The sequence below is a fragment of the Microtus oregoni genome, unplaced genomic scaffold, assembly GCF_018167655.1.
Source record: "Microtus oregoni isolate MIOR12 unplaced genomic scaffold, Mior012 000074F_ref0000038, whole genome shotgun sequence".
NCBI classification, from domain to species: Eukaryota; Metazoa; Chordata; class Mammalia; order Rodentia; family Cricetidae; genus Microtus; species Microtus oregoni.
Genome location: NW_024544004.1, coordinates 4,989,829 through 5,006,941, shown reverse-complemented (window position 1 = coordinate 5,006,941; position 17,113 = coordinate 4,989,829). Strand labels below are relative to the sequence as shown.

The window sequence follows — 17,113 nt, the reverse complement described above, 5'->3', positions numbered from 1 at the left end:
GGGAACCCTGATTACTCTTTGGGCTGATAAGGGAGGGGGACTTGATCGGGGGAGGGGGAGGGAAATGGGAGGAGGTGGCAGGGAGGAGGCAGAAATCTTTAATAAATAAATAAATTAAAAAAATAAAAATAAAACAAAGTCTTTAAAGAGACAGTGAAAGTAATATAAAAGAGTACAGACAATCATAGATTAAAGGAGTAAAGAAAAATAAGCCATATAAAGATGGAAAACACACAGAGAGTCTCAATTATGCATATTATTTTGTTTTCTTTGAATTTTTTGACTGTAGAGAAATACTTGATTCTGGGGGATGCTAAGTTAAAACAACACAAAGGGATCTTGACTTAAAAATTTGAATCTAAATGTATATTGCTTTGTAAAAGAGATTATACTTTTGTTTCCACAGGAAATGAGAGTCTGTGGATTACTTCAAGGGTAATATGGTTTGATGGAACAAGACCCCCTAGAAGGTCTCCATGAACCCTAAGAATATTGCCCAGCAATTAGCAGAAAGTAGTCTCAAGAACTATGCTGAAATTCCCAAATAATGTCTATAAATGTTTATTTGGTCTATTGATACAAATTTAAGGTCGATTTTGTTATATCTATTTCTATTCTTGTTTAAGATATTATGTTTAGACAGCTCATTTAAAAATGTAATGTATAATTAAAAATTTCAGTTTAATAGGTAGTAATTTATAACAGCCAAACTTGCTGTCATGTTAGTTAGGTTTTCTAGATGTACAGAGATACATTTCAGATGGAGAAGTATTCTTCAACTCTTTCAAAGACTTACAGAATATGGCATTTAAAAGGTTTTAAAAACTTAGATTTTCTCCCCAGTGAGACATGTTTGCTCCTGGCAGTACCAATTATTTCAGGAGGATGATGGGGACCGAAGAGGCTACTTATGGAATTTGCTAGTCATTTGGGCAAGAAACTGTTCTTTCCTGAACTTCTTGATGGTATGCTATATGACCTTGTCATGTAGTACACATAGAAAAGTAACTGCTGAACATTACAAAAGATGGGATTGTCCTTCAGAGTTCCTGCTTTAAAGAAGAAACACCCAGACATTCTGCAGGACACAAAAGAAAGTGACTGACAACTGTTAATAAAGGCAAAACAGTCTTTCAGATTTCCTGTTTGATGGAAAAGTCTGCCAGAGACAATGGGCCTGTAGGCTGAAGATAAATGCCCCAGCATTACAGAGGAACTTTGGGTGACTGTTCAGGCTGCAAGATGTCTCTGTCACTTCTAAAGTTTTGGAAGTTGCTTGCAATGCATTTCCTGTTTACTTGGGTAATATTATATCCTTCTCAGGTCTTTGAAGAGTTGAAGACAGATGAGTTTTTTAGTTGTGATAAAAGATAAATTAGACAAGAAACTTTAGACTAACAACTATTTCAAAGATAATTCTTATTAAATAATTGTTTTGTATATGTAACTTTATTATGTTACAGTTAAACCCTTCTTTTTTAATTAGATAGAAAAAGGGAAATCCTTCTCTATATGTGTTGCTTTATCAGTTGATGAATAAAAGTACCTAGGTCTATGGCAGGGCAGAATAAAGCCAAGCAGGAAATCTGAACAGAGATATAGGGAGAGAGTAGGCACTTTCATTCTTACACATATATATAGCCAATATCACCACCTCCATTTACTGAAAAAAACTACCTTTTCTCAACATTTTTATTCTTACTAACTTTGTTAAAAGTTCAATTGGCTTTTTAACTGTGTCTTAATTTGAAAGATCTGTTATTCTGTTTCATTGGCTTATATCTGTGTTTCTAGGTCAATATTTTGATTATTATAACCTTGTAACATATTTTGATATCAAGATTACAGTATTTTCAGTACTTTTTCATATTAAGATTTTTGGAGATGTCTAGGATTTTCAAGAATTTTTTATTTTTGTTTTTTTTATGCTTTTCATATTATTTATTCATTTCCCCCTACCTCAGATCCTCCCATCTCCTACCACCCAACTTTATATTTTGTGTATCTCTCTGTCTCTGTCTCTCTTTAAATTTCAAGTTCGATATTGAGTTTTTCTTTTCTGTTTGAGATTATAGAATAGCTACATTTCTCCCTTCCCATTTTTCCCACTAAAAGCCTCCCATAGACTCCTTTCCTGCTCTTCTTTAAATTCATGGCCTCTTTTTCCACTACTTGTTATTGTGCATATATATGCATATGCATATGCACATCTATTCCTAAATACAGCCTGTTTATTTATTTAAAAATTACTTGAAACAGACTAAAACAAAGCTAAACTAAAATAAATAAATAAATCAAGAAAAACACACACATACAAAATCCAGAAAAACAGAAGTCAAAAAAAATAAGCAAGATACCAATAGGACAAAGAAAATGACAAAGCAAAATAAAACAAAAAGTCTACAAAAATTCTATTGTGTTCGCTTTGTATTGGCCACTTACTCCTTGGCATTGGGCCTGTACAGAAGAGTAGTTAGTATACCCAGTGAGACACAACTGGAGAAAATTGACTTTGTTCTTTGGCATCTAGTATAAAATGCAAATAACTTCTTGTTGTTCTTCTGCTGATGTCTACTTTGTCCTTTCAGGGCTGGTACCCTGTCTGACTTGAACATTTGTAGGTTTTGTGCATGATGCTGCCCTTACTGAGAATTCATATGTGTATTCATCCTGTTGTGTCTAGAAGATACTATTTCTCTGGAATCATTCATCTCTTCAGGCTGTAGCAGTCTTTCTGCTTCCTCTTTCACACAGCTCCCTGAGCCTTGAGGAAAGGAAGTGCTTTGGTGAAGACTGAGTAATTCAAAATCTCTCACTCTGCACATTGTCATGGTGTATGTGTTTGTGTTTGTGTTGTGTTTATTGGTAGCTACTGCAAGAAGCTTCTATAATGAGGGTTGAGCAAATAACTGCTATATAGGTATAGCAGCATATCATTAAGGGTCATTTTATTGCTATCTTCCTTTAGAAGAATAATAGCATTAGATTTGCCCCTAAGACAATAATCTTTCTAGTCTCAGATTCTTGGCCCCTTCAGCAGTGATGTATATAGATTCCATCTCATGGAGTCGTACATAAAATAAATAAGAGTGTGATTGGCTAATTACAAAACATTTGTATTCCTATTGCACACATATATCTCCAGGAAAGTCACTGCTAGGTTGATGGTTGCCCTTTACCTCTGGTGCAGAATACTCTCCAGGGTCATGAACCCTAGTCAGTAGGGGTAAGTGTTGTCTTCAGCAATAGAACCTTGCATCATCAGGGTGTGGAGAGCGACTGACAGCCTTGACAATAGCCTGCAATGTTTGAGAGTTTCAATATTTCCTCTTCAGCCAACAACTCCACAAGATAAAACTTTTTCCTGGCACTGAATATGTTATTTGATTGCATAAGATATTTAGTTGTGTTTTTGCCTTCCTTGCCTACTTTTTATGACTCCATTTAGATTATATATATACATTTTAGGAAGCTTCTATATAATAGGTTTCTGTATGTTTCCTTTTTTCAAATGGTCTTTAGTATTGTCTTTCCTCATATTCCACCGTTACCTTTATTTCCCATCCATTCCCTATTTAATCCTCCCATTTTAATTAACTCTTATTTCTTAATAACACTATATTCTAGTTCCACTTTCTTTGGAAGATCTTCTCCTCTCTTGTCCATTACTAAGTACCTAACCTCTGTGGTTATTCTTATTTTAAGATACATATTCAAGGCCAATACCCATATTTAAGAGAAAAAATACATTTGTCTTTTGGGGTCTGGATTACCTCACTTGGGACTTTTTTCTATCTCCATCCATTTACCAGCAAATTTTATAATTTCTTTCCTTAGTAGATGAATAGTATTCCACTGTGCAAATGTACATTTTCATCATCCAGTGTTCACTTGATGGATCAATTCTAGGCTGTTTCTAATTTCTGGCTATTATGAATAGTGTAGCACCAAAAGTCAATGTGCATGTATCTCTACAATAGAATGTAGAATCCTTAGAATATATGCTCAAGACTGTTATAGCTGATGCTTGAGGAAGATAGATTCCAAGCTTTTCAGAGAACAACCACTCTGATTTCCAAGTCAGAGCTGCTACCAGTTACGAATGTATTCCCCTTTCCCTTTATCCTAGCTATCTTGTGCTATTAATTCTTTTATTGAAGTTGTCATTTCTGACAGGTGTAAGATGGAATCTCAAAGTAGTTTCAATTTGCATTATGCTGACAGCTACGAATGTTGAGTAATTTTTTTGTTTCAATGCTTTTTTTGTTTCATCTTTTGAGAACTCTCTGCTTGGTTATCTTCACCATTTTTTAAAATTGGGCTATTTATTTTCTTGATATCCATTTTTTTATAGTTCTTTATACATTTTAGACATTAGTCTTGTATCAGATATGTAGCTGGAAAAAAACTTTTCCCAATCTGTGGGATGCTACTTTGCCTAAATGATACTGTTTTTTGTCATACAGAAGCTTTTCAATATTATGAGGTAACATTTATTAATTGTTGGTCTTAGTGCCTTGTGCTACCAGAGTACTGTACAGAAAGGCTTTCCTATGCCAATGAGTTCAAGGCTATATCCCACTTTCTCTTCAATCAGATAAAGTATTTCTGCCCTTATATTAAAGTTCTTGATCCATTTGGAATTGGTTTGGGGGCAGAATAATGTATATTAATTATTTTTAGTCATCCAATCAGAACTGCACTATTTGTCTAATATGCTTTCTTTTCTGCAGTGTGTACTTTTTGGTTCCTTTGTAAAAAAAAATCAAGTTTCCATTGGTGTGATAACTTATGTTTGGATATTCAATCAATTCCATTGATCAACATGTCGGCTTTTATGTCACTGTTAGGCTGAATTTTTTTAGTCACTAGAGTTCTATACTACAATTTGAGATTGGGGATGGTGATACTTCCAGTACTTCTTTTGCTAGCCTGTTTTAACTGTTTTGTAATTTTGTGTTTCTATATGAATCTGAGAGCTTTTTTTTAATTTCTGTGAAAAATTGTTTTATACTGTTGATGTGGATTGCACTGAATCTGTAGATTGCTTTTAATAAGATGGCTATCATCAAAATACTAATCTTCCCAATTCATGAGCATGAGGATACTTTCTGTCTTCTGATATGTTCTTCAATATTATTCAATGTCTTGATGTTATTATTATGCAAACCTGCAATTGGTTTAGTTACAATTATCTCAAGATACTTCTTGATGATTGTTGGGCAAAGTATGTTTAGGGTTCACGAAGACCTTTCAGGGAGTTTTGTTATAGCAAACCACATTAGCCTGAAAGAAATCCAAAGACTCTCATTTCCTGTGGGAACAAAAGCACAACCTCTTTTCCAAAGTGACATATCTTTAGGCTCAAATTTTGAAGGCAAGATACCTTTATGTTGCTTTAACTTACCAGCCCCCAGAATCAATTATCTCTCTGCAGTCAAAATATTCAAAGAAAACCCAATAATATACATGATCCAGACTCTATGTATATATTCCATCTTTATGTGGCTTCTTTTTCTTTACTCCTTTAATCTGTCTCTATGTACTTGTTTATATTACTTTTACTGTCTCTTTAAAGACTTTACCGCTTTTTATAACTGTCTATACCCTTTTTCTTCTTTCTCCCAAGCCTATGTACATTTTTAAACACACTGTGTCTCATTTTAGAGGTCTCTTATGTCTGAATCTGTCCTATTGTGTTTCTAAACAAGGAGCATTTTAAAATGGTAAGCAGTGTTGTTACAGCAGCTCTGTGCGCTGGCTCCACCTCTCTTGGCCTTTTAATATGGCAGAGGTACATATGTCTCCAGCTCTGGGACTGCTAGGTGGGAGCCATGCTCACAATTTCAACTCTGGGAAGCATCATGTAGCACATAAACCCGTTTTTGTCGGAGTAAAAGTTAAATCTGCCATGCAGCATGCTGCACAGCCTGGAACAGTCTCTGTGTGTGACAGCAGGAACGTGCCATCCTTTCCTGCTTGTGCATGCCTAGCAAACCCAATCCAGTTACTTGCCCAAACCCAATCCAGTTACTTGCCCAAACCCAATCCAGTTACTTGCCCATGTGGGGGATGCTGAGTGGCAGGCACACTCTCTTCTACTTTCCTCCTAACCCTGAGCAGACATACAATCACCCAGACTTGAAGCATGTGGCTGGCCAGGTAGATTAGCCCCAAATGAATGGGTACAATTTTGTTAGTATACAAAAGAGTTCCACAATAGCCCAGAATACAGTATAAAAAAGGGATAATTTATCTGGGGATAAACTCACAGAAAGAGTAACAATCTTCAGTCCTCTGCATACTCTGGGAACTTGAACTGAATTCAGCAGCCAAGAGGCTTGTGCATGTTTTTTCTTATCTGCATTTATAGTACATGAGAACATGCCCAATTTGGGCTGGTATCTTAAAGGCTATTGGCTGAAGGAATTCCCACAGCATCTATGAGTTCAAATATTCTCTGTTATTAATATCCAACTTTAATACATAATGTTCTGCTAGGTTTCATGGTGTTATCGCAATTTTCTTATATCTTTTTGAGCTTGCTTTATGCCTAGTTATGTGGTCAATTTTTGAGAAAATTCATGAGCTTCTGAGAAGAAAGTATAATCTTTGCAGCTGATCCATTTGATTTATGATATTATTTCTAACCATTTCTCAGGTTAGTTTTGGAATGGATGACCTGCCTATTGGCAAGAGTAGGGTAACGAAGTCACTCCTATTAGTGTGTGAGGATCAATATGTAATTTTATTTGTAGTAGTGCTTCTTTTATTAACTTGGCTGCTCTTTTTTATTTTTTGATGCAGTAACTCTAAGAATTGCAATATCTCCCTGGTTCATTTTTCCCTTAATGAGTTTGTAGTGTCTTTCCCTATTTCTTTTGTTCACTTTGGCTTTACATTTGTTTTGTCATATATTAAATTGGCTACACATGTTTGCTCCTTGGGTCCATTTGCTTAGAATACATTTTTCTATCCTTTTACCACATTTCTTCTTGCTGATGATGTATATTTTTTCATTGCAGCAGAAATATGGATTCTATTTTCTAGTCCATGTGGTTTTTCTGGGTCTTTCTATTGGAAAATTGAGACTATTAGTACCTAGAGTTATCAAGAAGCAGTGTTTATTCATTCTTGGTACTTCATTGTTATGATGTGGGGTTTTTTCTCTTCATTTGATTTACTGTTCTCAGATTGTTTATTCCTACTTTTTGGGTGAGGTTAACCTCTTCACACTGAAGTTTTTCTTTTAGTGCCTTCTGTACTCATGGACTTGTAGATAGAACTTGATTAAATGTGATTTCAACATGGAATATTTTTTCTTATTCTTTCAATTATGGTTGATAATTTTACTAGATAATATAGTCTGGGCTGGTATCTGTGGTCCCTCAGAATTTTGTAGAATATCTGTCTAGGCCCTCTGTCTTTCAGAGTCTTCACAGAAAATCTGCAGGCTATTATAATATGCCTACCTTTAGATGAGTGTTGGGGGATATTTGATCATACTGTGAACCCTGAGAAGGCATTTGCATTAATTAAATGGAATTATTTTTGGGTCAGGAGACTGAGTTAGCAACTAGGTGACAGAAAGTAACCATAGAACATCAGAAGGCATCTGGAAGTGATAAAGAGATACACCAGAAGTATGGTGAGGGGTTTTGAGTGTCCTAGCCTTTTCTGTTTTGGAGGAGCAGAAGAAGGGGCTTTTGGGGAGACACCATTAAGGAGAGAAAGTTAAATAGGTGCTACCCAGCCTCTCTGAGCTAGCAGGGTTTCACCCCAGCCCTTGAGTCTCGAGTTTTATTTGTAAAAAGAACAATAAATATTTAGCTAAAGTTACCTGTTTTGGCAGTGGCAGAGCCAGTGCCTGTGGAAAAAGAATTCTTTCCAGACAGCAGACTGAGTGGCCAAGCTTCTGCCAGAGAACCAGACTGGTAACTGTGGAGTTGCAATTGCTGGCTGAAATAGCAGTAGATTAAGGTGCAGCCACCATGCAGAAGGAAAATTTCTCTTTTTCCTTCTAGATATTTTTCTGGTGCAATTTAATCTCCTTTCTTTTTACTTTGTTTGCTTATGAGTCCTGTGGAATTTCTTTTCTATTCCACTCTATCTGATATTCTTTATATTCTTGTACCTTGATAGAGACCTTTTCCTTTTGAATGGGAGAAATTTTCTTCAATGTTTTTGTTTAAAAATAATTTTGTACCTTTGACTTGGGTTTCATCTCTTTCTTCTGTTTCTACTGTTTGTAGGTTCAAAAAGTCTTTTCCAGTGCCATTTAGTTAAAGAATGATCCCTACTCTATCCTCTATCAGATTAAGATAATGGATCTTACTTAGAGGCCCTTGATCCTTTTGAAGTAGAGTCTTGAGGAGGTGAGAAATAATTATCAGCCTTCTAAATGAGTAGAAGTTGGTATTGATAGTGAAAATATCAGCAATGGCATCAAAAGTGAGATGATAAATTCTTTGACAAGTATCAAAATTAGCTGTTCATAGTTTGCTTGGAAGAAAAGGTGAGCCACATGGTTGATTGCAGGAATAATGTGCCCTTGAGGAATCATACTAGGCAATTGATATGCCAATGAAGTACATGAGTTATAAAAGAAATATATCACACTGAAAAGAAAATGGTTATTGAATCTTAATGATTGTATATAATTGAAGCTATGCATATTGATAACATATTATAGTTCCATTGGTATATTTAAGATAATGGGGTGCAGAAAAAATGGAGTTCAATTTCTTTTACACAAAATCTTCTTGGATTGGATGATAGTCTCTAAGCTTTGGAAAAACAGTCTTTTTCCTGGAGTAGGAGCTCATTCCAGTATTATTTAGGAAAAGAGAAATAAATAATATTCTTGTCATTTTTCCATCTCTAATGTTTTATTTTATTACAGTTATGTAGTTTATATATTTTGCATATAAGACTGGCTTACAAATTGTAAACTGTGAGATTATAGAAGTTTAGAGAAACAAGAAATCATCTGTGGAAGAAAGAAAATATTCCTTGATCACAAAGTATTAAAACTGAGCCTCAACATATAGTATGACATTAGTAATTAGAGCCAAGAGAATAGATGCATTTTCTGAAATGAAAATGTAGAGAGAAAAGTTGGTAAACATAGAGACTTCGAATTTAAGTACTATCACAAAAGTTTGAGGGCAGAAATTTAAAAATTATAGTAGTGGAGAGTTGATACCATATCATGTCATAGAAACCAAAAATTTAACAGATACAGAAGTGGTAGGTAAATAACGTATAATGCCACAGACAGAGTAAGAGCAAGGTGGAGTAGGTAGCTGTATGACCTTTGACGCTGGAGATGAATACATACTTTTAGTTATTCAGTTTGATTTTTGTTCTGCTGTTCTGGAACTTTGGGATAGGTTGTATAATTGTTATTGAACAACCTAGCAGATGTGCTTCAAGGCCAAGGATAGCTATGAATATAAGCAAACACAAGCTCATAAGCCTAATTAAAATGTTGAACATTTTGTGTGTGGAGGTGGGTAACTCAATAATGTTGTTTGTAAGTATAATCATCGTAGATGACAAGGCCATGTTGCCTGATTGAATAACTAAATGGGGAGAACTTAATAATTGGATGGATAAAGTAATAGTTGCTATTCCTTTTCGATTACAGGGATACAAATTTGAGAATAAGAAAGTGAGACATCTTGAGATAACATCAGTGGCCATTGAGGAAAGTAGACTCAGGAAATAAGAATTTAATTACTATAAACAATGTGAGAATAGTGTCTTCTGCATCAGTAGTCACCAGGGTGTCACTTTGGTCTTAAGCTGCAAAAGCAGTCCCTTTTACAAGGACTGGATCATTTGGGACCATAATGCACCAGCAGGCAAAAATTCGTCTTGGACGAAAACATTTGATGTCTGAAGTCAGTCTTCTTTGCCAAGCAATACAAAGACTGCACCAGATCCAAGCTATATGCAAAACTTAAAATAAAAAAAAACATAGGTTAATAATAGAACTTCCCTAGTGAGGGAGGGTTGAAGAATGAAAAGGTAGCTGAAGAATGCACCAGATCTCTGGAGGTTTTCCTTGACGCAATCATCCCCAGGCTGTAATCATCCTCACTGACCCCACACTGGGCTGTGTTTCTGAGCACTCACAGTACTTTGCATCAGCCTCCTCTTATTTAGCAGACTTCCCCATTTCTGCTACATTGCAGGGGCTAATTATCTTCCATTTATCTATGCAGACCTGCATTTGCCATCTATTAGTCCAGAAACATAAATGATGTAAATCTTTTGCTATCTGACAGTACCACCTAATTATTTCTCATTTGTTCTTATTCTCCCTCAATTTAGCATCATCTGCAAAGTTGGAAATTATGTTTTCATATCGTAATTAGGGCTCAAAGAACCTCAGAGAAACTGCTAAGTGAATGCACATCCCTTTCCTTTTTGTTTTGTTAGTGAATTTGAAAGTGAAGAAATAAATTAGGGCTGAAGGAAAAAATAGGGTTAAATATTTTCTGCTATAAAAACAAAGTAGAGCAACATAGGAAGAAAAGCTTTTAGCATTACAATGCAGAAGCCATATTATCAAAGAGAAGCCATTGGTACTTCTGCTCTTTGCTAGGGAGAATCATCTACGATGATCCATTCTGTGCTTTAGAAGATGCCTTAGATGGTACAGTGTTGTGACTTGCACAAACATTTTCCTTCAAAAAAACACAAGGTTTATTTTTTTTATAAGATAATAATTTGGATGAAATAGAATGACAGTGGGTCAGGCAGGCAGATTTGGTCACCACTTGAAAAACTTAGATGTACAAGACTGAAGGAAGAAGCATAGTAACAGGGGGTCTTTGAAAGAAGATTTGGAAAATTCTTAGTTATGTCTCCTGTAAAGCATTAACCCCTGGGAGCAGCCTCTCTCAAACACCATTTGGAATCTTTATCATCCAGGTTTCTTTCCATCCTGTACTAAACTAACTTCATCTGGATTGAAGCCACCTAGATGTTTTTTTTTTTTATGGACTTAGCCCATTCTTTTAAGATTAAGCCTTTTGTAAGTCTATCTATAGCCCTGTGTTGCAAGATTTTAATTGGTAACTTTGGATACTTTGTCTATTATTCATTGAGACCATTGTATGTATATTTGTGCTATATAATAAATTACTTCAAATTCTCAATTATAGGATGATATATTGGTTATAACAAACTAGGTTGTGGTTTTGTAAAAAAAAAAATCCCCAAATATCTGCAATTTCAAACAAGGGTCCTTATTTTTTGCTCACCTTGTTTATCTATTGGGCTTGTCTGAAGAAGAATATACTGATTATCTTTTGTTGCTGACCTATTTTTATGAGGAATTCTACATATCTCCTTCCATAACTTTAAAAGGAGGGGAAAATAAAATAGAGATTCATGCTTTTCTCCAAAAGTTTCTATCCATAAGGGATATTACTTCTGTTGGCATGAAATTTTAATACCCAAAGAAATTCTCATGGTCTTCCTACAGTTCAATAAACTGAACAACTTTTTTTCTAAAGGTATGGGCTATGAATATCAGTACATAGTAATGTTCCAAGAGATGCTTTTTTTCTTTGTATCCTTTGGTAGAATAGCAAGAATCTCTCTATATAATGCCCACCAGAAAGACCAAAATACAGCTAGTCAGTCAATGGAGTAGTATTATACCATATATATATATAAATGTATGTGTGGTTAGGGTTATTCATGTGGAGACCAGAGCACAATATCCTTCAGGAATATCGTCTACCTTCTTTGGAACATGGTCTTTCATTGCCCTGGAGCCCTTCCATGAAATAGTAAACTGCACTGATCAGCCTGTCTCTGCCTTCCAAACCTATACGCATGCACTTGGCATTTTGACTCAGGTTTCCATGCCTGTCTAGAAGCCTTTTACTTTCTGAGCTATTTTTCTATTCCTTGGTGTCTTTTGTTTGAGACTTGAATTTTCAGCAGAAATCTTCCAGGTACTTCTTCCTTCATGCTATTATATTATGATTCTGTTCTGAACCATGCTTCAGTTTTGTGCAATATGAAAGAGATCAACAGAGGGAAAGCATTTTGTGTAAACACACACACACTACATGTATAAATATGTAAAAGTCAATAAAGTTAGAATTTATTTTTCCTCTTTTTTACTTTTCTTTTGTTTTTTTTAATTAACAATTTCCTCCTCCACCCATTTCCCCCCTCCACCACCCCTTTCCCCCTCCCTCTCCAGTCCAAAGAGCAGTCAGGGTTTCCTGCCCTGTGGGAAGTCCAAGGTCCTCCCCCCTCCATCCAGGTCTAGGAAGGTGAACATCCAAACAGAATAGGCTCCTACAAAGCCAGTACATGAAGTAAAATCAAAACCCAGTGCCATTGCCCTTGGCTTCTCAGTCAGCCCTCATTGGCAGCCACATTCAGAGAGTCCGGTTTGATCACATGATCCATCAGTCCCAGTCCAGCTGGCCTTGGTGAGCTCCCTTTAGATCAGCCCTGCTGTCTCAGTGGGTGGGCGCACCCCTCACAGTCCTGACTTTCTTGTTCATGTTCTCTCTCCTTCTGCTCCTCATTTGGACTTTGGGAGATCAGTCCAGTGCTCCAATGTGGGTCTCTGTCTCTATCTCCATCCAAACTCCTACAGCTGATAAATACCTTCAGTGATGTGGCAGGTTACAAGATCAACTCAAAAAAATCAGTAGCCTTCCTATACACAGAGGATAGAGAAGCAGAGAGGGAAATCAGAGAAGCTTCACCTTTCACGATAGCCACAAACAGCATAAAATATCTTGGGGTAACTCTAACCAAGGAAGTGAAAGATTTATTTGACAAGAACTTTAAGGCATTGAAGAAAGAAATTGAAGAGGACACCAGAAAATGGAAGGATCTCACATGCTCTTGGATGGGTAGGATCAACATAGTAAAAATGGGAATTCTACCAAAGGCAATCAATAAATTCAACACAATCCCCACTAAAATCCCAACAAAACTTTTCCTCTTTTCTAAGGAATTAAGCATAGCATACCAAAAACTTAGGAAACAAAAGCAAAAATAAACAAGTAAAATGTTATCAACCAAAAGAGCTTTTGCAGAATAAAGAATTTATAGAAAAAAAAAGATATACTACAGTTTGAAGAAAGTATTTTAAATTCATATACCTTAAAAGAGGTTAATGTCCAAATTATACAAGAAACTCACAAAATTCTGTAGAAAAACTAAAAAGTACAACTTAATATTGGCAAATGACGTGAATACATATCTCCAAAATGCATAAAAATAGCCAACAAGTATATTAAAATTGCTTAACATCATTAATCAAGGAGATGCAAATTAAATCCTAAATGTGATTCAGTCTCACGCCTGCTAGAAAACTACTATAAAAAGAAATAAAATCAATAAGCCACAGAAAAATGAGGTAAGTTGAAGATGTGTGTAGAACTGGGAATCAGTGTGACTGGTGTACACTGCTATGGGCACATAGGTTGGCATACTGTTTGTGGAAAGCAATATAAATGTTCCTAAATGGATTAAAATATGAGTTAGTTTACATACCCAGAAAACTGTCTTCTTTTCATTTTCAAAAAGGAAATGAAATCATCATCTCCTGAAGTCATATATTGCTAAGGAGGTTCTGCCATTTACAATAACATGGATGAAACTAGGCACAATATTGAGTGAAGTCAACCAGAAAAAGAAGCAAATCCTATACCATCTCAATCTAGCAAAACAGAAATCAAATATATAGAATTGTAGTGGCAACATTCCCATTGGGAGATCTGAATATAGAAAATGAAAAGACATAGGTTAAAGGACACAAAGCTATATTCCTGTGAGTGCCTAAGTATAGAGGTCTAGAGTACAGCACAAGGACTTTATTTAATAATAATGTGTGATGTATTGGAAATATGCCAAGATAATAGTTTTTAAATACTCTTGCTACAAAAGGACGAAAGGAGGTAACTCTACAAGATGTGTTCATATGCTTAGTTGTAGTAATTACATATATATATATATATATATCACTGTATTGAACATTGTATACTAGAATTTTAATTTTAATAAAATGAACAATTATATTAGTTTACTTTTGAGCATTACTATATTGAATCTATTTTAGTAATGTAAAACTAAAACACTTGAAATTTTTTCTTCTATAACTCTAAATCTCTGGTACTTTGTGTATGTGCTTTTGTGTAGTAGGCCTGGCCATTTATTTTACCACTACCAGACTGGCAGCCAATAGGACTCTTTTTCAGAGAACAAGATTGTTGAGAGGAAATGGGGGAAACATGGAGAATTTTCAAATCATTTTTAGAAACTCACAAACTAAAACTTAAATAGTAGTAGACAAGGCTTATGTTCTCTTTGAACTGAAAATGCCTTTAATCAATAGTATAAACAAATGGGAGAAAGAGCACATGAGTGCTGCGTACCTCGCCCCCGTGTCTGCGCTCTATGCGCTAGACCCCAATTCGCGAGCTTCGGGCTAGGGTCTGGAGGTTGAGAATACACACGCAGAGACAGATCGGCACACAGACCTTTAAACACTGATACCAAAGCCCCCTCTTTATTAACACCATGTAGACTTAAATACACTGCAGTCAATGGTCAACAGGTGAAAATCCCATCCTCTGATCCTCTAAGCTAGGCACAGTGTCTAGTAACTTCAATTAGAAAGTCCTAGGAGGGAAAAGCAGCTGAAGGCCAGGCCTCATTAGTCCCAAAATCTCCCCCCTAAATTTTTTTATAAAACAGAAGACCCTCCTGTCTTAGGCCATCTCAGAAGAGTAAACCCTTACCCCTCTTTGGAGTAGTTACCTGTCTACGGAGTAGACAGTAGAAGAGTAGCCCTCTTCTGTAGAAGTTACCTGTCTACGGAGGAGTCTTCATAGTTTATGCAGTATTTGCAACCAAAGCTAGAGTATGTTCAAGTTACTAGCCAAAAGGCTCAGAAGGATTTGCTAAGTGAACATATGCTGCATTCCCATGGGTTGTCTGATCTTACACAGAATTCAGAAATGAATGCCCATAGCAACAGGCATTAAGATTGCCAGCAAGAGGGTCCCCAATCACCACTGGACGCAGCCTCCCATTTGGGTTATGGTATTCTACCAACCATTTGACTAACACAGTTACAATCTGGTGAGCTAATTGTAACATTTCAAGGGCTATTCAAGTAATCATTGAGTTGTTTCACCACATAAGAGGCATTAGCAATATTAACAAATGTCATACAAATCGAATGATGAAAGTGTGAACAAGACATTTGTTGTACTTCCTGCCTTGGCTGCAAAGTTTGGTCTGCCGATGGGGCTGGGTTTAAACTGCGTGTACAGGTTGACTTGTACAGTAAGTGGCTGGGCATTGCAGCGAATGGCTAGGGACCTGATCTGGCCGGCACTGCCGCCAGGCTTCAAGGTGCACTCAAGAGCTGAGGATGAGGAGCAGGACCGGAGCCAGGTTGCAGGGCCAGCTCTGCCCCCTGACTACAGATGCAGCATCTCAGACTCCTCAGACAGCGACGAGGTCAGCAGTTCTTTGAAGAAGGAAATCAAGAGTCTGAAGAAGACAGTGGTGTAACTGCCAGAAAATAGAGGCGAAATCAAGATAGAGATGACGACGATGATGGATTTTTTGGACCAGCCCTTCCTCCTGGATTTAAGAGGCAGGACGACTCTCCTCCAAGGCCTATCATAGGTCCTGCCTTGCCACCTGGTTTCATTAAGTCTTCACAGAAAAGTGACAAAGGCAGAGAGGATCCAAGACAAGTGCCGTCATCCTTCAACTCAGAGGAAGCAGAGGGCAGTGAGGATGAAGATATTGTTGGACCAATGCCTGCAAAAGGACCAGTTAACTATAGTGTGACAACAGAGTTTGAAAAATGGGCCCAGAGAATGAAGGAAAAATTGACCAAAGGAGATAATGATTCCTTGAAACCAATCACAAGAGAGTCGTGGATGACTGAGCTTCCTCCAGAAATGAACGACTTTGGTCTGGGGCCAAGAACCTTTAAGAGAAAAGATGATGACAGATCTGGAGACCGATCTGTCTGGACAGACACCCCAGCTGACCGGGAAAGGAAAGCTAAGGAAATACAAGAAGCAAGGAAGTCATTCAGTAGGAAAGATGAAGAAAATATTTTGTCAGAAAGGGATAAGAGACTGGCTGAGCAAGTATCCTCATACAACGAATCAAAGAGATCAGAATCCCTCACGGACATCCATCATAAGAAGTTAAAGAATAAGGCTGTGGTGGATAAAAACAAACACCAAGAGAGAATACCATTTGACCGTGATAAAGATCTCAAGGTTAATCAGTTTGGTTAGGCTCAGAAAAAAGCCCTGATAAAGAAATCCAAAGAACTAAACACCCGATTTTCACATGGCAAAGGCAACATGTTTTTATAGTAAGTGTACTTCAGTGAGGTACACTTGCACTGACCGATCTGACCCCCCTCGGAATATCCTTTCTCTACAGTAATTATGTGCACAAACACTTCCTTTTGTGATAAAAGGTCTGCGTGTGTCAGTCTGTCTCTGCGTGAGTATTCTCAACCTCCAGCCCCTTTCCCGAAGCTCGCGAACTGGGGTCTAGCGCATAGAGCTCAGACCCGGGCCGTGGTGTGTGGCACATGAGTATGAAATGAACAAGGCAATGTACAACTTAGACTGGCTTCTTTTATTATGAGTTCTCGATTCTTTGATAGTTGTTGAAATACTTAATTTTCTCAACTTTGTTAATTCAATCTCATGTTCACTAGAGTTTTGCTTTGAATATTTAAAGCTCTGGCTTTTGAGAATTGTTGAAATCACTGAAATACTGAAAACTCAAGTTCAATATTAAAAAAATAAACAACTCTTTGTTTATCCCTCTTTCCTGTAAAATTTCAACCAAAGGTTTGTCTCATCCTGTCCATCTCAGGGTCCCTGAAAGGGACATAAAAACATAGGCAGCACTTCTAAGTGTCAGGATTCTGTCTGGATAAGGGACTGCCCATGCAAGGTTTTCATCTGCCACCACAGGCTCAGGGCAGAATGAGGAGCAACATGTTAGAACTACTATCTCCCATGGCTTGCATAGACTTGGCCTTCACCTGCCTGTGATCATAAACAACAGCTTTGGC

General features: G+C 36.8%; 1 pseudogene; it reads left to right on the top strand.

Annotated features, from left to right (window-relative positions):
- The first annotated feature begins 15,363 nt into the window (after window positions 1–15,363).
- On the top strand, window positions 15,364–16,397 carry LOC121441291 (annotated as a pseudogene).
- The last annotated feature ends 716 nt before the right edge of the window (window positions 16,398–17,113 follow it).